Below are 25,657 nucleotides of genomic sequence, written 5' to 3' on the forward strand. Positions count from 1 at the left end.
GCCTCGGCTAAACGAATGTCTATCACTGTATTGATCTGAATTCGTAAATAGTGCCAGTTTTTTCTGCACACATTGAGCAAAAACCAATCATTGTCAGATTCAAGATTTATGTAGGAATATATAATTACCAAACACACCAATTACGCAGTATAGAATAGTTGTTGGTATCATGATTGTTGATTAATGGAGGTAAAACATTCCATGAGTGTTTTAAAATTTCCAATATAGCTATGGTAAACCTTTGAAGGGTTTTATAGAAAATCAAAGGCTTGTATAGATATTTAAGGTCAAAAAAATTGTTTTCGCATAAACTTTAGTTCGACAAATACACATACGGGAGAGATACTATACGAATAGTATTGGTATACAAGAAACCAATGATTTGATGCAGAACAATATAAATAATCGTGGCTCGAAAGCTGTATGGACTATTGCTGACGAAATTCATTGCATGTGTTTTGATGGCGTGAAATATCTAACGATTTTTTCAATAAAACTGAATCTACTCAGAATTTTTTTTATTTGTGATCATAGAATCACATCTATAGTTCCTTAATCTACATGGTTTTCAGTGTTTTATCCATGAAAACTATTTTATTTTGGGCTTATTATGAGGAGTTAGCCTTATGACTGTTAATTTCCGACTACTGTGAGGGAAAATTGCTAATAATTCCAAAAATAATCCAGGTTTCGATATGAATTAAGTTGGGCCACTTGAATTGGGGAATTATAGATCCAAAAAACGATCCCAGGAAATATTTTTTCGAAAAAAAAACATTGAGTTAAATTATGTTTTGAATATAGCGTGAATGGACAATAAGGCTATAAGTTTATTATGGTCTTGTGAACCATATTTGTGAAGAGTTTAATGTCGCAACTTGTTTTGAGCATATCTTTGATGAATATAATTTTGTCTCTTGTGGAAATATCAGCCCGTAATCTGTGAAATTTGCGAATGTAGATGATCATTGGTTTGTGCAGAATAAAACGGCATGAATTTCACAATCAGGTCTAAATTTTATCTTGAAGAAATAAAAACTGAATTTTTCATATTTTTCCTACAAAATACAATAAATAAGCTTCATTTGCTTCTTTCAACATTTTTTTCTAGGTTAAACTGTTTTTGATCTGCAGCCGGTTGAAAGCGTACCGTTTCAAAAGTGCGCAGGCTTTAGGCTGCTCTTTCAAGTAATATTGTTGTCCACATTTAACTTCAATGAATAACATATTATCATTCATGGGCATCCTATCTCTCCTATCCTATCTTTCAATAATATTTATTTTATGAAGTTGTTGAATAATTTTGAAATCACTGATTCTATTGTTTTTATCGGAATTTTAATTGTCGTTTATCTTTTGACTTTCTAACCTTTTGTCCATTCGACCTTTTGTACCATTCGACATTTTGCCCATTCGACCTTTTGTCCTTCGACCTTATGTCTTTCGACATATATTCCAGACAAACAGACGTAACTTTTAGAGGGATTTTATAACATTTGCCCGCTTTACCACCTATTGGTAGAAACGCGCGAGACACAGTTTGGTCATGATGAATTGCGAACGAACACTAGCGCCTCTGGTGGAAGGATCGCGGAAACGAAATGAAATTCGAATCTATCATTAAAAGCATGCGCCACGCCCTTTGGAGAGAGCAACGTCTGTTTGTCTGTGATCCAATGATTTGATGAATAACCAGGTAGCTAGTGATTTTCATCTACTCGACAGCGCTGCTTTCAACTTTAACAACTAACCTACTCAGAATATGCAAATCCGCTTATCCATCATAGTACATACAGAGCGCTGTTCGTTACAAGAACATGTAAGTAATCCAATTCTGTGAACATTCCGTGCCCATTGTGTTGTACGTGCACGTACGTACGTTGGAAAATGAACCAAGTTATCTTCCGAAGTTTACGCAAGAAAAGCATTCTATGTCACATCTCTGTAATTGGTTCGAAAGTTTATGACGATAAGAGTGTGTGAGCTTTTGTCGTTGGAAGCTGTTTGCATGAAGGATCACGCAGAAGTTTTGAATTATACGTAGCATAGAATTGGTTCGAGTAACGTTTTCTTTCTGCTGTAATACTACTAGTGAACAGTTAGAGATTGAAACATTTTCGTTTTTCTCCCGATTGGTGTGCAAGTAACATAACTGAATGATAAGATTTCATAAAATTTACATGGAATGTCTCGTAAATTTCCTTAAATATTATATAAACTTCCGTTCTACGCCACCAATGCATTTTTATCAATGTTAAAAGATGGTTTGTACAACAGATGTGGTGCAAGAAAACGACATTCAAAAATGACGTCCATCATTTCTCGAATGTTTCAGACCCTCTTTTCCCCCTATGTCACGCTTTTTCGTATACTCAATATATCCATATATGGAATGTCACACTTTTACAAACCCCTTCCCCTAAATGATGTTCGTCATATTTGAAAGACCTCGTAAGCATCAACAACCATGCGCCTCCATGTATTTCTCAATCTCCTTGCAAATAATGGTTGATAATAAAATCACCAGAAAACCTTAATTGTAAGCAGGAAAACCGGAAGTTACCATTTTTTCACAGGAAAATTAATATATTTTTCGTGGATTTGTTTACCTGGCTGCAAGAAGGATGTTATATGCAAACATGTCTTGGCATTATTCACTTATAATAACAATTAAATTAAACATCATATCACATTCAGGAATGGTTTTAAAAATTGGGGCATTTTACCCCCGCACTGCATTTAGAGCCGGGTACCCCTACCGTTGATTCACGGCTTCACATTTTGTGTACGATTCTTCTCCCAACACGCGTCTCCCACCGACATTAAATTATTTTTCCATTTTATTACATTACACATATACGCCACCACAACCGCAGCTGTTACCAAAACCGTCGCCGGATCAGATCTCCCGCAAAACCAAATCCATAATGACTTCGAGCACTTCAAGCCACTTGCCGCGGATGTTATTGGGATTTCACACACACCCTTGTCACGCACAGCTACCTGCTGCTGCTGCTAGACAAGTGTGTCTGTCGGTTTTCATTTTGCACCGGTGATTGGAAGTCAAATGGGAACATTTCCCATCCATCCATCGATCCTCCTGTCGTGTGCAGACCAGGCCAAAAGGCAAGCCAGGTGCTTATCTCGGAAAATCTGATTCAAAATTCGGCGCTTTCGGGATGTTACGTGAAGTACATGTGATTGAGGATAAAAGCTCCTGCACTCAAACGCAAAATCTGTGGGGAAAACATGCAAATTTGAGTTGAGCGTATTAACTGAATAAGGAAGTGGATTGTACTGGTTTCAGTGGTAATTTATTCGGCAGAATATACATCGTTCAGATTTTAAATTGCACTTGCACAACAAAGCGTCCATTCAGAAAAATGTCAAACATTTCATCCTTTTCAACTGAAGTTCATCAAACAAACCCTTAAAGTTGAAATTTTCAACGAACGTCACCAACTCGTGCCACAGTGAAACAAGACACCAGAGTTCGTTGACTTTCCTTCGTGCTTTGGTTCGTGGAAGTAGAAATTTTCTCCATTCATGCCGTACCGGATGACAGTCAAACAAAATTCCAGAAACCAGAGCGAATCGACATGTTTCATGAATAATTAAGCTCTCGGAAATGGTACGAAGAAGAGTAAAATGTGTATAAGTAGTGAGGTGCTGATATTTTGAGGTACCTTTAAGCCATGGAAATGATGCGTAAATCGCTAGCTCAGGTAACAATGCTATTGAATCTATACGTATGTAGCACATACCTACATAAAGCACATGTTGACATGCATTGCCCTGTATCCGCAATCAACGGGACACAAAAATACGGCTGTAACTGCACAATGCCTCGGTAAAATTAGCAAAAAGATACACCTTAAACTCTTTGGTGCATGTTTATTATTTGTGCCAAATTTCATAATAATTGTTACGTTACTTTCATCTGTAGCCCAAAAAACTATAAAGAACAAAGCTTGAGCGGTTTCTTTCTGAATCCGGAATACAATTCAAAGCGAACTTGACAGGGGGCCAGCGAAAGGCAAAATCCCCGAAGCTCACAACGAAAACACGTTAAAAATTGTTTGTGCTGAAAATTGACGAATTACACAATTTCTTACTGATTTATTTGCTATCTCCGCGTTGTCGTTTAATTTCGAACGATTGCACGCTAAATATTGATAGCCTTTTGCTAGTTTTACACGTTTTACTTAAGTACCAATTTATGGTAATGACTAATTCGCAAATGTCGTTCACATCCCAGATCTGTCAGAGTGCCCAAAAGTGTCAATTTCCCAAACATGTCATATTCATGTAGACTACGGCACATCTATTCGTGGTTGACGTCCATGCTGCCCCGCTGGAACTTGATAAAGGGCCTAATTGCTCTGGGATGCTCTCATCAATAATGAGCTTCACTGAAGTTACATTTTACAAATTTATTTGTGACGTCGCTCTATAGGTTATAGGGCATGCATGCAGGTAACAAACAATTGTCATGATCGGAGTTTTCCGTTGTTTTGCCACCCGTGTGGTGGATTCTGGCTATGGTGGTTGGCTGACGCGGCATGTATGTATAATAAAATACAAAAAATAGTCCACAGCGCGTCTGGACGACACGTACCTTAGTAATGTTGTATTACCCGCAGACTACGGGTATCCAAAGCAGTCATCATTGGACACATCCGCTATCATTTTTGTTTTTAAATAGTGTGTTCTACTTTGACAAAATCACCTTTAGATTCCGTTCGCCATAAAATGTTTTTGCGAAGAGTAGAAAAATAGCCAGAGCATTTAATTCATTGTTTCATGGCGATAATAAAAAAAATAGTACACAGCTCACCCTGATGACCACACCTTTGTAATTGTCTCCTGGCGACAATAAATAGCCTATAGTGCGTCCGGATGACCGCACTTTTGGAATTGTCTCAAAAAAGTCCACAGCGCGTCCGGATGACCGAACCATTTGGATTTGTCTCATGATGAAAAAATAATCGATAGCGCGTCCGGATGACCGCACTTTTGAAATTGTCTAAAAAACAGTCCACAGCGCGTCCGCATGACCGTACCTTCGGAATTGTCTCATGGTGCCAAAAAAAAATACAGTCCACATAGCGTCCGGATGACCGCCCCCTTGGTATTGTCTCTTGGAGACAACAAAAGATAGTCCACAGCGCGTCCGGATGACCAAACCTTTGTAATTATTTCTTGACAACAAAAAAAGTGTACAGACTGTCCGGATGACCGCACCTTTGTAGTTGTCTATTGGTGATAATAAAAAAAATAGTTCATAGTTCGTCCGGATGACCGCATCTTTGTGATTGTCTCATGACAAAAAACAGTCCATTGCGCGACCGGATGACCACCACTACATCAACCGCCATAAATACGGAATCGCATATTGCAACACTCATACTGCATATTGCAGCACCCTAAAAAAATGCATCACCTTATAATGTGATTATTTCAGGTCTTGAGGCACAAATAACTTATGACCCCCCTTATGCTCTTTGAAAATGCAACTCGTAGCCGCAACCTAATTGATTTGAGGTTTACTCAATTTATCCTCTTCATTTAACTCATTTTGTCCTCCTCATTTTGGGTGATGCAAAACTTTTTGGGTACTGCAATACTGAGTATTGCAACGATTCCATATTATTGGTGGGTAGTGTATGTAATAAACAGCCCCCAGTGCGTCCGCATGACCGTACCTTTGGAATTGTCTCATGGCGACAAAAAAATTGTCCTCAGCGCGTCCGGATGACCACTAGTATGGGACAAACATCAAATTCTCGCTCCAGTCGACTTTTTTGATTCCATTTAGGTCCCATATGAACTGTACAATATTTCAGCGCAATCGGTGAAACTATAATTTAGCGCAAGCGGTTCAAAGTTTTCATAGGATTTACTATGGGAAAAGTTACAATTTCAGATAAAATATCCCAGAGGTCGTCCCTTGTCCCCTTAATTCAAATCGATGAATGTTTCTTGTAGGAAAATCATTTATGAAACTTTTCTTCGAAGACCGCAAAACGATTGGATGCTTGTGGAAAAAGTTATTGATTTATTACCGATTAGCGATCGAACGAACGGTTTTTTGTTTTGTTTTATTAGCAGCTACAATTGCCTTGGCTGCTGCTGTGTCTGGGGGTGGTGATGCCTCCCGCCACCCCATGCAACATCGGCAGCAGCAGTGCTGCTGATAAAACAAAACAAAAAGCCCTTCGTTGGATCACTAATCGGTAATAAATCAATAACTTTTTCCACAAGCATCCAATCGTTTTGCGGTCTTCGAAGGAAAGTTTCGTAAATGCTATTTCTACGAGAAGCATTGATCGATTTGAATTAAGGAGACAAAGGGCGATTTTTTGTTTGAAAGTGTAACTTTTTCCATAGTAAATCCTATGCAAACTTTGAACCGCTTGCGCTAAATTATAGTTTCACCGATTGCGCTGAAATTTTGTACAGTTCATATGGGGCCTAAATGGGATCTAAAAAGTCGACTGGAGCGAGGATTTATTTTTTTCATACAAGCGTGTCCCACACTAATGACCACCCCCTTGGAATTGTCTCTTGGAGCGGACCTGGTGTGATAGTTAAGAACGTGGGGTCCAATCCCACTCCCGACAAATTCACACAATGTGAGTTCTGCCATCAGAAAAGAAGTACCGTATGCGTGATAATTTTTGCACCATCGTACAAATAAGGTTCCCGCATCACCTGGACACACAATGTCTTGTTTTTTTTTGGATGCACGTAAGCTCAAACGCATATCATAGTAGGCTGCGGAAAAAGAATTCGGATGCATAATGAAGAGGTGGAAGCGGTCGTGATTTATCCACGCGCAAATGTCGAAAAGTGGAGTGTCATAGTCAAAAATCAAAATTTTTGAGATTTTTTTTATTATTTTGACATTGCTTAATGTTGTTGTAAACATTAACACACACATGAAATTTAATATAACGAATTTGACATGAAATTGATAGTAAACATGCTCTTGTCGGAGAATGAAAAAAATGGTTGTTGTGTTCGAGAGATTTCGATACTTTCTTACATAGCGCTACTCGTAGCTCCCGGATACCAGTTGTATTCATTCATGTGAGTTTTTTTTTCTATGATCGAAGGATCCCAATTTTCCTTTTCGATCATCCGTGCTTTAAGTCGCTGATTTCGCGTTTCTTTGCCTTAATTTGCCCAAATCATCTTTTTGGTGGCAGCGATAGTCTTCGTAATCCATACCAACATTGGACGACCCCTAGGCTACCACCTCTTCATGGTGCAAACTTTAAACTTAAGAAATCGGATTTTTTTTACACGCAACCTACTATGATATGAGTTAGAGCTTACGTGCATGCAAAGAAAACCAAGACATTAGCTAATATGACACTCTTTGACCAATGTCAAATATTTGACCACTTTTGACAGTTAAACTTTGACCAAGGTATACCTGGCAAACAAAAATATTTGTCACTCTCGAAAAACAAAAAGGGACAAACAATCTGCCAAAATTTATTTGTCAAAAGTGGTCAAATATTTGGCGTCTGGGCAAATAGTGTAATAGCACCCATTGTGTGTGATACGGGAAACTTATTTGTACGATGGTGCAAACATAATCACACATACCCCAAGTAACACACTTGTCACAGAAGAGTAACGGCGGCGCAGGTTTTAGTTGCGCAGAAATCAGTGTGACTTAATTCTATCAAATAAATACTTGCTAGAAGTAGGTCATAGTGAGTTCTGCGCAACAAAAACCTGCGCCGCCGTGACTCATCTGTCACAAGTGTGTTACTTGGGACGGTACAACGTGGGTCCCGAGATGAACTAGCCGGCTCTATGACAAAAGGTCGAAGGTCAAAAGGTTGAAGGTCATAAGGTCGACGGTCAAAAGGTCGAAAAGACAAAAGGTCGAAAGGACAAAAGGTCGAAGTGTCAACAGGTCGAAGGGTCAAAAGGTCGAAAATACCAGTGGTCAATAGGTCGAAAGGTCGAAATCTAAAAATAACTAGTACAAAAGGACGAAAATGCAAGTGGTCGAAAGGTCGAAATCAAAAAATGACTAAGACAAAATGTTAAAAGGAAGAAGGTTGAATGGTTTAAAGCTCGAAATCTGTAGACGATAATACAACTGAAAGGACCAGAATTCGTTTCAAATTTGCAACACGATGATGTGCGCCATATTTTTTTCGCATTCCGTCACTCATGATCAGTATGAATATTTGGATAAAATAATAAGAAATGGTAGAAACAAATAGAAATATTACGTTAAAAATATATAAAAAAAAACAGTGTATATAAGACATACATTGAACTAAAAATATAAAACGTAACATTGGTAACTACATCTTTTGATATTTTAGTAGATCACTGAAGCAGATCTCTTTGGAAATATCTGAAATCAAATTTAAATTAACCGCGCAATTCGAAAGAACGACTGTTTCAAAAGAAGGCTAAATATTATTAGTAAGTACGTCAAAAATTGTCATAAAGCATTTTTTAGAAAGAACAGCCTATTTTTAAAAGATGGCAAAATTATATTGGAAACAGAAATGGTAATAACCCGAGCAGGAATGAATAACTGACACATAACTGGAGCATTCCTAAGTCAGGTATCATACCAAGACATGGTATTGGTCGGTTAAACAGGTATTGAAAATAACTTATTTTGGTATTTTGTAGGTATTGACACAATACCTCTACGATTTATTGGTTTGGTGTTGAGGACTGCTTAAGGTATTATTCAATTATGAAAAACTCGCTATTTGTATGGAAAAATCACCGATTATTATTTAAGTATTGCCATACCTGATGTCATCATTCACGCGTTATGCACAGAATACACACCAGTTGTTATTTTAGGTATTTTACCTCTTATGCAGGGCTACTTAATACCTCATTCCGGTAGTAGGTATTCGGTTTTCCATACCTGAGTTAGTTTTTCCTCATTTATTTTCTCCTGCTCGGGAACGTAGATAGCCGTGAATATGCAACTTCAAAGAACTGCCATTTTTCAAAAGGATGTATTAGATTAACTATTATACAAAGTACAAACTAAAGGATTGATTCCCGTTCTGAACGGGACATCTGAAAGCCTTCATTTAATAACTCTGTAAGTGCTAAACGACCACTAAGTTGAAATGATGCAGGCCAAGTTCCAATGAAAGCGTAAAGTAAGAAAGAAGAAGACAAAAAGGATTTTAGAATATTTTCAGTCGTTTTTTTTTTTTTCATTCGACCTTTTGACAACGTGTCAATTCGACCTTTTATCCTACTTATTTTTTATTTCGAATTTTTATTTCATTTATTTCGAAGGGTCAACTTTTTGACCCTTTGGCCTTTTAGCCTTCGACCTTTTGACCGACGACTTTTTGTCCTACAACCGCACTAGCTTAGGACTAACAATCTCGTTAATACTGTTGAACAAAAACTTCAAGACAGAAAAAATGGTCCACAGCGCGTCCGCATGACCACACCTTTTCAATTATTATTTTCCAACACTGGACTCTTGACATTTGTTTTGCATAATTACATATTTGTGAGATACTGATATACACTATAATAGACAATTGTGAATCATTGTGTGATTGAAAGCTTGCCAGACCTGAACAATTTCCCGTGCATCTAAGATTGAAAAGTGCACATCAAGGGATCATAAGTTCACCATCGTCCATCAATGGTTGGTAGCGCATTTCAGGGCAAATTGGAGTACAGCGACTGTTCGCTTGCTGCAAAGGAGAGCTAACGATCACTGTATTCTAAATCTGTTGAAGATTTTCCAAGATTTTTAAAGAAGAGTTCAATTTGTTATGAATTGCGCAATACACCAACATACATTATCTTACTCACGTACAAAATACGGTTGAAAGAATTTTGCAGTGACTGCACTCTTTGTTTGATTGATTTAAAATCTGATTACCTGCAATTACAACATAGAGTGTGACAACTTCGTCGGCAATGGTTTCCAAAAATATTTAATAGTTCTACTCCTCATATTTGTTAGTACATTCGATAGTTTCTGTGCATGTCGCTGAGAACAATTAAATATTTTGAGCTATATTCGTGTACATTTTGGTCGTCTACACTCTTCTAAGGACTAAATAGTTTCCCTCATGATGTTAGCCCGCCTTCATTGATCCATCTTATGTCCAAGGAAGTTACAGGTATGAAAGACAATCATATTCGGCTTCCAGGTATTGATGTATTTCATCGTTCTCTCTTCTTTTCTTGAGATGGGATACCTCTATTCATCACCCATTTCCTTATAGGTATTTTTGATAAATTGATTGAGTTGATCCCCACCACTTTCAGTCATTATTGGTTATTTGATAATTTGATTTTTTATGTGCTCCTCACTGGAGCCACCATTATTTATGTACTTGGTATTTGGTATCAGTAGGTCGGCTCCAGACGCACACGAACACGAGAATATTCATCATCAACCCATGAGAGAAGGAATGGAATAAGTGATGGGATGGAGACAGGGACAGGCAGGGGAATGGGATTGTCACCATAGGCATTATCGCTTGAGCGTTCCACAATGGATATGAACGCGTAAGCGTAAAAAGAGCATGTATCTTCTTAACATAACGAGTTATAAACAATACAATGTCCAGGAGATTGAGGATTCTGAGGTCAGCTTCACATAATAATTATTTACCAAGTGCTTGGAACCGCAGCTGCGACTCATCAGCCAATTTATTTCCAGAAATGTCTATCAAGTGAGTAAGACTGATGCAACCTTAGCTCATGAGACTCAATGATTCTCCATCACTCCATTACGGTTTTACCAATAAAATTTTTACTCCGATTTACCAATATTGATGGCACCAATGCTTAACTACTTGAAGAGCGCTTTCGTCACGTCGAAGTGCTGATGCATATACTAACTATCAAAGTTAGGTATTCGACGCCAAAGCTATAAGTAGGAATACCGCTCTCATTGAGTATTGCCTAAATAGCGCATAGCAGATTTAAAAAAAAAAAAACTGGTGACAAGACTCTTTCTTCGGGATATCCACAAACAATTATCACATTGTAAACGAATTTTGTTCCCTTGCAATTCATTCTATTTTGTATGTCTTTGTTTAACCAACTGACCTCACTCAAAGAGGAAACATTTGTGCAAAGGGTTTTCCAGCCAAATCGTTCAGCAGATCGGAGACCTTTTTGTATGCCTTACGAGCTTACTTCCCAAGCAACACACATGTTATAATAGAGTTACGACAGCGCAAGTTTTGGTTGTATAGAAGTTTATTTTACGTTATTCTAACATTGTGTTGAAATAACGTAAAATAAACTTCTATACAACCAAAACTTGCGCTGTCGCAACTTTTATATAACATGTGTGTTACTTGGGTTAAGAACCTCCGAGCCGTCTGAAGGCTACCTATTGCAATCCTTTCTACATTGTATCCTTGGCTCGACCAAATCGGAATCTCACCAGGGGGTCGATCTTGTGGTCTTCATAGACCGCAAAGAACTAGCTTCCATGATGAAGGGTCAACAGTATTATCCAAGACACTTGAAGCTCCAATGCAAGGTATTTACCCAAGCAATATGATCGCAACCTAATCAACGAAATGCTCCCAGTTTATTGACTGAGGATTCCGAAAACGCAAAGTTTGCAAAATAACATTTTAATGATCGAAAATGACTGTAAGATAAGAAATCCTCATCCGACACATGTCAGTTAGTAAATTAAGACACGTAGAATTCGAGTTCAAGCAGAGCGTTATACGATCCTTCAATTAATCCTCTCTGGAGCCACCATTCGTTATGCACAAGACACCAAGCAAGACACTAAACTCCCCGAATATGAAGCCATACGAACTCATGCAATCAATGTAAACCCAATTAATTTTTGTTAGCTCAACTTTTACGATATCTGTTAGCTGCTTCACTATAGTAGACCTAATTTTACAGTTACTCTCGCTCGACGTGCCAGCTTAGATTGCCCAACCCAATTCCTGCTAGTTCATTTTACTAAGCAAAGCTACATAGACTAGACATAGAGAGGATTCGCTCAACACTATTTTAAATTCGGCATTAACATTTCAAAAGGATTTTTGGAATGAAACCTTCTTCCAAAGTTGGAAAAGAGCAATATCTCTGTCTAGTCGTGTCTGTGAATTACTTTAAAAATACACAATACGATCCACAACTTCTTTTCCCTGCTCTTGTCTTCTCTTCTCTTTTCTTCTCTTCTATTCTCTTCTCTTCTCTTCTCTTCTCTTCTCTTTTCTTCTCTTCTCTTCTCTTCTCTACTCTTCTCTTCTCTTCTCTTCTCTTTTCTTCTCTTCTCTTCTCTTCTCTTCTCTTCTTTTTTCTTCTCTTCTCTTCTCTTCTCTCCTCTTCTCTTCTCTTGTCTTCTCTTCTCTTCCTTTCACTTCTTTTCTACTATGAACATTGTTTAACACAATCATAAGGTGGATTGGCACCGTGATCATTTGTGTAGGTTGTAGATTTTTCCATATTCCACTTGTCTTATGTGATACTGTAACCTGGTGCAATATCAATAATCGTTTTCAGGCTTAGGATCTCTTATTATGTCTTCCTTGTAGGATATTGTCCATGTATTTTGTCAACATGCTTGAATCGACTATATCGCTAACACACATTAACGGTGAACACATTGATACTAGCATTGATACGATGATAACTCCTAAAACACTCATTGTTTGCAAATCTCAATAGCAGCTCAGCGCGCGTTACAGTCGCTCCGATGCAGGTATTGTGATGCTCACTGTTGAATGACCGTCACAAAGTTTGACCCGAATGACAGTCAATTTGTATGGTTTCAGTACATGGCACTACAACTATAGCTCGCCAATCAAAGCTTCGTGTTACATCGTACGATCGTCGAGACAATCGCTGCTGTTGAATTTTGTACATGCTGCTTTGTACTTATGTCAGTTTGTTTAGAGTTGCTTTGGCACAGTCGTCTCTGTTTTAATATTTAGTCAGCGTTTGTGGTTTAACACTCGCTTCACAGTAGGTCGCTGGGCATTAACCATCATGAAATCGCAAAGCACTGTACTCACCCGGATGCCTTCAGGTAAACTCAAACGGCCATATACATAGTATTACTTTGCGATTTCTGTAAACGTCGCGAACCAGTTTCAGTCAAGTCCTCTCTGGAGCCGCCAACTATCGCTGTTTGAAGATAGTTTATATGAGGCTTGACAGTTTTTCGTTGGATGAAATAAGGACTTAATCAGTGGTGAACAAATACAAATTTCTATTTATTTGTATCCTCTTTGGAGCCACCAATTATTGCATATTAGGACCAGTGATCTTGCATAATTAACCTGGAGAGCTTTGCTGCTCAAATTTAACCCTTCAGCGCGCGCTGTTGTAAAAAGTACAACACTACCAAAAAACCTCGGTTTTCGTATACTGCGCGAGCGCGGTGCAGTTTCGGTTGCTTGATGGCGTGCGTCCTGGAAGGTTAAGGCTATGAAACCCTCTTGATGAGTAATTTAGTTCGTTAACTTGCACGAGTACTTTGGAATAAATCTGTCCTATACAGGCAGACTAGACCTTATTCCAACAAAAAGTTCTAGCTGCAGTGCTGGTAAAGACGGTAGTTTTTTGTCCACTGGGGCACTACGTGAGTGGGAGATATTTTGACTGATGTTTTCAGAATCTGTAGATCAATTTCTTATGTAATAACTCTATTGATACCTACTGATCGCTACGATGCTGTTTCTCCTTCTACTTCATCGACGGTAGAACGAAGAGCGAGGGTTGTTGTATGTTATTTTCTACCAACTGTGTTTCAACATTGTTTCTAAGTATCATGTATTGTATACGATAATCTGTATAGCTTTTCTCATAAATATATTTATCTAAGTGAAAATGACAGATTAAAGCTTGGCAGTGTATTGCCATGTTGGATCTATACTGAAATAAATTGAAAACGTTATTTATTAACGTCAATGCAAAAGATGAACTCTTGTGCTATAGGCTGTAGTTTTTCGAGAACGACACGTTTAGGAGCCACCGGAAGAGTGGAATGAAGGGGTCATTTGTCCGATCTACAAGAAAGGTGACAAGTTGGATTGCGAGAACTTTTGAGCGATCACTATTCTGAATACCGCCGACAAAATGATATCCCAGATCATCTTCCGTCGTCTTTCACCCAAAGTTAATGAGTTTGTGGGGAGTTAGCTGGCTACGTCGACGGCCGCTCGACAACGGACCAGATCTTCACCATGTGGCATATTCTCCAAAAAGGTCACAAAAACCAGATCCCAACACACCACCTGTTCATCAACTTCAATGAGGCGTACAAAAGTATCGACCGCAGAGAACTATGGAAAATCATGGACGAGAACGCCTTCTCCGGAAAGCTTATTAGATTGATCAAAGCAACGATGGCTGGTGTCAGAAACTGCGTAAGGGTTTCATGCGATCTGTCTAGTTCGTTTGAATCTCGCCGGGGACTGTGACAAGGTGATGGACGCCCTGGGAAGTATTATGCGACGAGCCGGGCTTAACAGCGGAGGCACGATTTTCATGAAATCCTGCCAATTTGTCTGTTTTGCGGATGACTTGTATATCATTGTTAGAACATTTGGAACGGTGTACTAAATACGCTCAGGAGAAACGGGAGAAGCAAAAAATCGTAATGGCTGTGACGCCCTTTTATGCTGTTGTCGCTGATGATAGACACATAAACAAGAACTTTCAACACTATAACAAAGTCTCTAGAAGATGATCAGCTTACTGAACTGATTTCATGGGTAGGAAATTCCAAACTTCTTAATGCTTGACATTTGTATATCCTGTCATTGAGATTGTTAGTTAGTGCTTCTGTCTGTACCCTAAAATTTTGATTGTCCATAAATCTTCTCTGTTTAAAACCTATCAAGTTAAAGCTCAGTAAGGCTGTAACCACAGAGAACAGACATTTATCTTTGCTTTCTGCCTTGTGTAAAACTTTTTAACGGTCATATCAGAGTATGTGGTTATGCTCCCGTTGCGTGTCGCCAGCGCCAGCGTCCCATCACTTACATTGTTGTGTTGTCATTTTTGTTTCCAGTGCTCGCCGTTTTTGGCAATTTGGCGCTCGTGTCGCTTTGTGGACTAGTGTATTTTGACGATGGACACTGCCATCGTGGGGTCAAATCAACTTTATATGTGGGGCAGTCTCCGTTGGTGGCGTTGAGGTACACTTAAATCCTTTACACACGATTTCGACATATTTTTGTTCGAGCTTAAACGTCTGTTCTCTGTGCTGTAACCGCCTGCAGCTCACTTAAGCTTGAACCTTTTTTTTATTCAGCCATGCTTCAAGCTACGATTATGGACGTTTCCTTCAAATGAGATGGTTAAAAATTCATAACCCTTCACCTACGATGGATTTTGCGCTTTACAGCCTACCACAAATCTTTTCATTCGCGATAAAAGTAGGTGTACTGACTGTCTAGAGAGCTCACTCGAGAGTGAAATGGTTGCAAGAGAAGAAGGTTTTGCTCTAAATAAGTGTAACAGTCACCAAAACAGAAACAGGAACATAATGATTTTTAACTATCATCGCGGTCGATAAACTGAGCAATAAGGTTTAGGATAATAAAAACAGTTTTCTCCTGATCAGTAAGGAAGCATTTATAAATTACGTCACGCTCTAAGGAGAAGAGGAGGTGTTCAGCAAAGTGTGACAAACCATAGTAAATTTGAGTTATCATACAAAAAGTGTGACTCAGGGGGGTAATTTATGGACGTTCCCTTATTACCAAAGCCATATTTCGACTTTTTTATCCACCTGCTTAGCACTGCAGTTCAGCCTTCTACAGTGGAAGTTCTACTATATCCACCACCCACTTTACGCCCACTGACATTCCTAAATTTCTGATCCCCACATTCGAAATCGAGTTTTTTCCCGAACCGTGTAATTGAAGACAGACAGATTTGATTTTGTGCACTCATTTTAAAAGCTTTCAACGAAAGATGGGCGTCGTTCCCCTCTTCCATAAAAGTGAATCGTCGTCGGATCCACTCCTCCCATTAGTCGGAGTTCGGAGCATTCATGTGCGCCGTTCAAATGCAGTGGCAAACACAATTACAACACGCCAGATTGAATAACAAAACTGGGAAATTTGATTCCAAGGGCAGATTCGTTTATTGCTGCTGAACGAACGAAATCGATGAAGCACACCAGTACCAGTAGCTTCATGGCCTTTAGCGAGGTTTATAGCTGAAGTTCAAGTTATAGACGTTTATTTTACGTTCGAGGAAACCATAACACCATCCTATTTGTTTAGGATTGAGAGCAAAATAAATGGGAACTGATTTCGAGAAGATTTTATTTTCATTGAACGTTGAACTTTTTCTTCTTTTTTACTTCAAATCTCTACTTCTACAAATAGAGACTGCTACTAAGTTTGTATGTTAGTAAACACTTCCCCTTTGGAGAATATCACGCTACATTTTTTTTTTTTGCAGTTGCAATTTTCATATACCAATTCATATCATGAGAAAACCGTGAAAAAATACCTACTTTGCTTGAACAAGAAGTAGTGGAAACTTCTCTTTGTGATACACAATTGGGCAGTCACTGAAATCCAAACACCTGTAAGCCATGTTACATGTAATGAAACTTTAAAGACTTAACTATTTAGAATTAACTTTCTTATAGATACTACTGTGATATGTTGATTCGGGGTAATAGCTTTCAGTCTGGATTCTTATGTTTTCATCCGACGTTTCGGACACATTTATTGTGCCTTCTTCTTAGGAATTAACCAAGTCCCGTTTCTTCTTCTGAAAACATAAGAATCCGTTTTGAATTGCCACAGACTGAAAGGCATTACCCCGAATATTTAGAATTAAAAAAATAACTTATTTATGGAAAAATGATTTCCATTCAAAAAGTGTAGAATTAGCAAAACGTTAAAATACACGTTAATAAAAACAAAACAAAAATTCGTTTAAAGTTGAAAAATTAAATTAGGTACATGTTAGCCAATAACCAAGTGCGCTATCACAATTTTTATTCCACATTTTTATCCTACCGCCTTCCGCAAAATCATAATCTTGTTTTCTGTCAACCCACATCACATAGCAGTCAATCTTAGATCGGCTCCTGTCAGCCTGCAATAATAAATGTTGTGAAGGGCATTATGCTGCGATAAAGGCAGGAAAAAAACATCAAACAAAAGAGTGAAAAGAAAACATTCGTTTCTCACCCATATACGCACAACTTTGAAAGCACGACAAAGGATGAACAATGAAGTAAATATTTAAAGGTCTCAAGAAAAAAATCCACGGTAAGGTTAATATCTTTAAAAAATCCAAAGAAGCCAATTTCTATGTATTTGTTATGCATATACTATAGTAAATATTAGAAGAAAAAAAAACATTAGCAAAAGAGGTATTAACTAGAGGGAAAAAATGCTTTTATAGCTTACATTACTCATTGATGAGTAAAATAATAATAATTAAAATGTTTCAACATTCAACATTTAACAATGTTATTAAAAGATTTATTCAGCCTCTGATACATATGACAGATGACAAAAGTCACTGTAAATCTCCCAAATTTATCTGAAATTTTGAATATGGTGTTGCTGACATTCGTTGATTCACAGAATTCATTATCTGTCTAAGCTTGACTGAACGAAAAATAAAAAAGCGTCCCAGCTGCCTTCACATTCCCATCTAGGGGACCCAAGAGCTTATTGGCTAGCCTCTCGAACGCCCTCCGTGTCGCTCCACCGTCGTCTAACAAGCCCAATCTCAATTCCTTCTCCATAGCATGCCGAGTAGAAAAAAAAATCCGCAAACAAGGGTGAAAGGGGTTCTGTTTGCCGACCTAAAAGCACACTTATTTTTTCCACCATCTTTCGAGATGTTTATGAAAACCGGTGTATTTAGCAACCGCCCAGGCTCGTGAAAGGGGATAAGTACGGCCGATTTACATTTTTCATACGACGACGTTTAGCTCGCTGTGCAGCAGAACGGCTCTCCTCCACCATACCTAATACCTATACACTTGACGAGGCTTACGCTAGGCCTAGGTTTGAAGAGGATAAAACACGGAGGAAGCAAAAAGGATTTTTTTTTTTTGAATGAATCGTTGAAGATGGTTCTATCAGCAGCACTAATATTTGCTGTTTTAGCATTGAGTAGGAAACCGTCGGCAGTGAAGAACTAAAATTCGATATGAGGAGATATTTAGCCAATCGATTACACGTTGGTGCATCTTGCCTTACACTTTATCAATTCTATTACCAATTCATTGGTTGTGCCACAGTTTTGAAAGATGGTAGCCACACGATGTCCGTTTTCCGTGTTTTCCACATCTTCTGACTGGTCCAACAAAACTTGTACAGCGCCACTACGCCACTACAATTTGTGTATTTGTTTGGCTCAAATGTTTCTTTAAAACTTTGCGAAGCGAATAATTTGTTAATCCAAATGTGTGTGTGTGTGTGTCCGAATCCGAAACGTCCGGATAGTCTGGCAAATAAGTTTTAATCTAATCATATTGATCGATTGTCAATTTTTCCGGCTTAAACAGCCGAATGGAAGTTTTACTTAATTTCCAAAAGCTAGGCTTTACAAATACTGTCGTGAGTGAGAAATGGACAAATTAGAGTGGAATTTGCGAAAAGTTACTCGTCTTCTCGGCGAGACTCGAACTCATGACTCCTACTCACTAGACAGGCGCGTTGCCAACTACACCACAAGAAGACCCGAAGATGTATTGATTAACCTGAATTCAAGTTCAGCTCGAAATTTTGAGGTAATTTTTTGACCGCACTTTTTTGGATGAATTAGATGTCTATCCAATGGAATCCACACAATGCATCTATTGTATGTATATGTAAAGCCTAGGCGAGAGCGCGTTGTTTTAGTGCGTTGGATGTCCACATACCTCTCATCGACGACTGTGTCAAAGGGATCGCGTGGTGAGCGGAAAGCTTCCAACGGGTCGCGACGTTCTCAAAGCTTTCCGCTCACTTCAGTTTTGGCCGCCATCTTAGAATCCAAGCCACCATCTTGAAATCCAATATCCCTATAACCACCTTAAGGACTGCAAAACGATGATCCAAGAAGGAGAGCGTCCAACATAGCTCTGATCCTCACAAGTTCCTACCTCGTGCCTCCACGGGTCAAGCGATGACAAAGACCACCAGCTAGGAGTTGTATGCTTAGCTGGTAGTGTAACCTGGGCACTGTTGTCCTTCTGACTTCAGCTAGATTTAGGAGGTACGTAACGAGCGCCTGTTAACCATGGAGGTGCGGCTCAACTAACGCTTGTTCTGGCATCCCACGACTGAGTATGAAATACTGTATCACGAAAGCTATACCTAAGGAGGCAGCACCTTCAACGCGATGTAGGCAGCGCGGCCTCGATAAGGTAGCCTGCTGAAAACCTTCAAACACCAAGAAAAGCAATAGTAGAATAAACGCATTGATTCAACGGTGACAGACACGGCAACGAATTAAGCACAACGACTGGAAAGTCGGATCAAGGAACGTTATAACACAGACAAACAGACGTGTCACTTGGAAGAAATGCGATAAAAATCATCGTCACGAAAACATAATCGCCCAATGCTAATTATGCTGTGGTACGCAAATCTACTGAGTAGATGGCGGTAGTGAGCAAACGTTAAACAGGAGCAAAAACGATGCGAGCGCCATGAGCGAGCGATTTACGAACTACGGAATATTTGAATAATCCGTTAAAAAGTGAAACGATGGAAAGTGAGTAGAGTGAGACGTCTGTTTGTCTGTGGTTATAACTTTGAATGAACTCGCATGTGATGGGCTCCTGGCTCGTGAACTGCAGAATGTCGGCGTTAACGTAGCAGCTATCCAGGAGCTGGCCTAAAATTGGAGAACGCGAATTCCAAGCGGTGGATCCCATCGCCAACACTTCATTCAAGTACCACATCTACTACAGCGACGGCGATAAGGCAGAACGTGGAGTTGGCTTCATAGTGATCGGAAAGCAGATGAAGCGAGTTATTCGATGGAAGCTGATAAGTGACCAAATCTGTGTGTTGAGGATGAAGGGCACTACAACTACAACTACAGCCTGATCAGCATCTATGCGCCAACGAACGATAAACCCGATGACATGAAGAATGAGTTCTATGAAAACCTTGATAAGGTCTACAGAGAGTGCCCAAAACAAAATGTCAAATAAGTCATCGGAGATGCAAATGCGCAGATCGGCAGAGAAGTTTCTTTCAACCTGCCATTGAAACGGAAAGCCTTCATTCCGATATCAACGATAATGGTCTGCGCCTTGTAACATTCCCTGCTGCCAGAGGGATGGCAATCAGCAGTAGCTACTTCGGATGTAAAAATATCCGAAGGGACACCCGTGTGGTGAAACTTGCCCTCAGATATACCACGCACTAGTCGACGGGCGACATTTTTCGAACGTCATAGATGTGAGGCCTTACGGAGGCCCGTACATTGCCTATGATCATTATCTTGTAGCTGCAAGGCGTGATTATTGAGCGTCACGAGTTCAAAAAAACAACAGAACAATGCGTTTCAATATCCAACGCTTGTCAGTCGAAGGGGTGCTGCACAGTATTATCAGAAACTGGACGAGAGCATAGAAGAGACCAACGGATCTGAAGATATCAACAGTTTATGGAGGTTTATTCATGAAGCAGTGACAACAACCACACAAGAGGTGATACGTACCGCTCGGGAAGGAAGGAAATTTGTTGAAAGACAAAACAATAGTGGTAGCCAGGTGGAAGGAGCACTTCGAAGGTTTGTTGAATGGTAGCAGTGAAGGAGCACCCAGGAACAGGATTACCATAATGGATGACGATTAAGCAGTGGATGAGGTTAAGAATACCCTTAAGGAACTACAAGAAAAGGCACAGACTAGAGTGTGCCAATTACAGAGCGATTACCATTTTCAATTCAGCATATTAGATACTGTCACGTGTCCTGTTCAACAGACTGAGATCTCTTGAAGAGTCCTTCATCGGCGAATACCAGGCTGGTTTTCGTGAGGGCTGATCAACAACGGATCAAATGATGAAAATCGGGTTAAGTACTGTTCCTTTGAATTCTACTAAGAATTTGCATCCTTTGACAGATACGTATTTCGACCTCAGTCGAGTCAAGTACAAGACACTGAAGACGACCTTACAGTGGAGGTCGAAATACGTATCTGTCAAAGGATGCAAATTCTTAGTAGAATTCAAAGGAACAGTACTTACCACGATTTTCTTTTTTCCTAACGGATCAAATGCTTAACATGCGAATGATCCTTAATATATTTCGGGAATATAAGTTGCAGACTCACCATCTCTTCATTGATTTCAAAGCAGCGTACGATTCAGTGAAAAGAAAATGAGCTTTGGCAGATAATGTCAGAACATGGTTTTTCGGCGAAACAAATTAGACTTTATTGTCAAATATGACCAAGGTATGATTGTGATAAACAACTTCTCAGAAGACAATATTCTGGAGATATTCACTTCAGAAGGACGCTGCGCGTCTTGGGAATCTGTTATATAAATAGGACGCTGGGTGGATATGCGTTAAGGGCAATTCTAGAGGGTCTCAGTAACCTTTAAATGGCGTTACAAGGGGTTTCAAAATATGTATCAAGGCATTTCAGAGAATTTTAGGTGGTTTCCGGAATGTTTAAAGGGCGTCCTAGATATTTTAGTAGCGTTTGAAAGCATTTCAGCGTCGTTTCAAGGGGTTTCCAGAAGCGTGTCACCTTTTAAACCCTCCGAAAATTCTCTGCAACTTTCTGAAATGCCTTCGAAATCCTCTCAAAACCCGATAGGATCCCATGTAACCCACCTGAGACCTTACGAAGCCCCCGAAAACACGTCCATAATTTAAGCGAAGCCCCCAAAAATCTCAAATTTATAACCATTCGGGACGCGCGCCTGTTTGAACCCAAAACTGCACCGCGCTCGTGTTGAATACGACGAGCGCCGTTGTTTGGTGATGTTCTACTTTTTACAACAGTACGCATCCTGAAGGGTTACGCTTCCTGAAATGCCTCTGAAATCCGTCTAAACCCTCTCGTGCTCATTTAAGGCATCTGAAATTGAAGGCTTGCGAAGAATAAGATAAAAATATTTATCAAAAAAACGGCTCTTTCCAAAAATTCTTTAACAATTCCGCTGAGTATTTAATATTTTTCAAATTAAATGCTTTATTATTTTTATATCCCTTTCGACCATCGAAAGAATCGTGTTACAAAAAGTGAAATAAATATTTGTAACGGCCTAAAAAGGCTTAACAAACCCCCTTCGAAACTACCGAAACGCACCGTAACACCTTCAAAACCCGTCGAAAATCCTCTGAACCTCGATAACGCCACTTAAATCTGCTCCAAAAATCAATGTCCCCACATTACCACACTTTCGGTTCTTGAAGTACTCGCATGTTCGTCCTTTCGCAGTAGTTCTCGGAATCACTGGAACTCCAGGTCTGCGTTGCGAAATTCATGCATCAAATGTAGCATGAACGTAGGGTGTGACCCAAGCCCGTGCACAAGGGGGGGGTTTGGGGGTTAAACCCTCCCCATTACCGACGCTTCATACACTAGGCGCCCTTCCGCCTTTTGCCGAAATTGGGAAAAAAACCCTCCCTTGGCGCCACTTCTGTGCACGGGCCTGGTGTGACCAAGGGTGTGACGGTGTTATGCATCATTCATTAGCCATGACAATAGACGCATTGCGATGATACTCGTAGAAAAGTACTGCATGACTCACTGCTTGAAACATCCTGGGAGCCCCTGAAACGCTCCTGACACCCTGTAAAGCGCATCTGACCCCTCCCCTTGCACATTCCTGGGGGCAACAGATACTACCCCAAAAAGCCTTTGGATCCACTGACACGCCCCTAAGATCTCCTAACTTTTCCCGTAGACTCCCTGGAACGCCCTTGGGACACCTCCCTGAGACCTCCTGAAATGATCCTGATACCCCTGAAGCGCCCCTAAGACCCCTGGAACCCCATAAATCCACCTGAGTTGACCCATAAAATAATAACACCTCTGAGACTTCCTGATACAGATGCCCCCTTGAAATGGCCCTGAGATTATCTGATATCCCGCTGAAACCCCTTGGGACCCCTTGAAACGACCCTGTTCCTGTAGTCCCCTTTGCTGTCCCCTGTAAACGTCCCATGGCCGCCGTTGCCATAGTAACCATCATTATTACATTTTCTTATGCACAATATTTGTTCTGAGTAGCTTTTCCTCTTTTCTTGCAGAGCATACAGTGAAAATGGGGTTGGAATCTTATACGTCATATGCGTTAATTCCCGTCATATCAGACGAAAATTAATCGATTACAAAAGATATTCCAACTAACCTTTTTTAATGGCTCATCAGATGGAAGCAAAAAGATGTTGACTATCAGTAACCATACCATATAGCACTGAAATCGAATAATTACGCAAAGTTTCACGTTCCATTTTCACTCCACTTATGACTTCATATTTTTGCCTTTCTCGTACACCAAAGTGTACTGAAAGGCTATATGTTCACTCAAGGCGTTCCGGAGTTATGACCATTTTAGTGATCCGGACCAGCACCGGTGGAACTGGTCATATATAAATCTGAACCAGGCCCTATCATGCGACACATCAAGCTGCGCCGATTTTTGTAACCTTTAGCATAGTTGACAAATTTGAATATCCAAGATGGCGGTTGAAAATGTTGGTCATAAAACCATGCAATATTGGTATATTTGGTATGAGGAAGATGCCCGGAACTCAAAAATGACCACCAAAATATCCAAGATGGCGGCCAAATATCCAAGATGGCGGCTCTTTAATGGAGTGTTAGGCCTCAAACCATGTTGGAAATAGGCAAACGATTTCCTTCCGTGTTTAGTGAGTCCCGAGTTCTCCGTTGAATAGTATTTGGATTTCGTTATATTCTGTTACAGACAGAACAGATGTAGAATGTTATGTGATTTCATATAGGAAAGTAACTTCGCTGAATATAGCTACGAGATAATTACTAATGGTGCATAATTGAAGATGTTAGATGAATTGTGTTTTGGAAGACAGATAATGGAACTAAAATGTAAGTTGTAAAGCAAATATTTGTGCAATACAAATAAATAAAATTAAACTATTTGCAGTCTTGAAGCTGCCAAAACAGTATGCTGCTTTCGAGAAGTTTTGCTCCTTCCAATAAATCGCGTTTCTAACAATGGGTAATGGGTATATTTGGTATGGAGAAGATGTGCAATATTAGTATATTTGGTATGGAAAAGATGTCCGTAGTCCAAACGTGGCGACCAGAATATCTAAGAGGGAGGTCTAAAATCCAAGATGGCGGCTCCAAATTAAAGATGGCGATTGTTTAATGGAGTTTATGACCCTAAACCATACAATATGGGTATATTTGGTGTGGGGAAGGTTTCTGGAATTCAAAAATAGCGGTCAGAATATCCAAGGCGGCAGTCTTGAATCCAAGATGGCGGCTCAACATTCAAGATGGCGTTTGTTTAATGGAGTGTAAGGCCCTAAAACCGTGCAACATGGGTATGTTTTGTATGGGGAAGATGTCCGGAGTTCAAAAATGGCGACCAGAATATCCAAGATGGCGGTCTAATATCCAAGATGGCGGCTATTTAATGTAGTTTCAGGCCCTAAAACCATGCAATATGGGTATATGTGGTATGAGAAAGATGTCGGGAGTCTAAAAATGGAGACCAGAATGGAGACCAGACCAAGATGGCGGTCTAAAATCCAAGTTGGCGGCTGAATATTCAAGATGGCTGCTATTCAAAGGAGTTTTAGGTCCTAAATCAATGAAATATGGGTGAATGTATTTGGTATGGGGAAGATGTTCCAAAATGTAGACCACAATGTCCAAGATGGCGGCTCCAAATTCAAGATGGCGGATATTTAATGCAGTTTATGACCCTAAAATCATGCAATTTTGGTATGGGGAAGATGTCCGGATCCCAAAAATATTTTTTCTCGTTTGCGTTTGCTGAAGGCGATCGCATCAAAGCAACAGCTAGAGGAACGGTTCTTCAACACCGTTCAATTTTCACTTCGTCAGATTCACTTGTTGACGCAACCTTCAATTTACACCCAACAAAAGCTCTGTGGCACTACAATGTTGATTTTCACTGCTGTAGAATGCAGCAAATGCTATAAATTATTCATATCAATGCTATTTTCCGTCGGTAAAATATTTGTTTACAGTTGTCTTCGTCCAAGAAGGATGCAAGCAAGTGTATGCGTGGATGCGTAACGTCGTATTTCACAACCTTTCACAACCACAGAGAAATATTTCTTCGTTGCACTGTGATGGCGTGTTATGATCTGGTGGGCAAAAATATTATTTAATGTATTTTGGTCGATATTCTAAAACTACATCCATTTCAATATAATAATTTCTGCTGAATCATACTTAAAAAAATGTTTCGAAGAATTTGACCGACTTTTCGAACAAAAACTTACGGTCAAATCATAGTTTTTTTTTACCATTCTATGTACCATAGTGTCACATAGAAGGTTTGCTGGGAATTGAACTCAGGTGGACGTGGACTTGACGGAAATAGAAATCAAGTAACAATTGATCAATCTCATTATTCCAAAGAAGTTGTAGTTCTTTTGCAATATTTTTTTACATGATATGGAATATTATTTATAAATTAGTAATTGATACCGAGTTGGGCATGAGGCG

The 25,657-nt window shown here is 39.5% G+C and overlaps 1 protein-coding gene across 1 annotated transcript in view; it reads left to right on the top strand.

The window, feature by feature from the left end:
- The window catches only part of LOC109397539 (probable G-protein coupled receptor CG31760), a 128,817-nt gene that overhangs the window by 13,369 nt on the left and 89,791 nt on the right, over window positions 1-25,657 (top strand). The gene's annotated exons all lie outside the window — the stretch shown is intronic.

Source organism: Aedes albopictus, chromosome 2, assembly GCF_035046485.1.
Source record: "Aedes albopictus strain Foshan chromosome 2, AalbF5, whole genome shotgun sequence".
NCBI classification, from domain to species: Eukaryota; Metazoa; Arthropoda; class Insecta; order Diptera; family Culicidae; genus Aedes; species Aedes albopictus.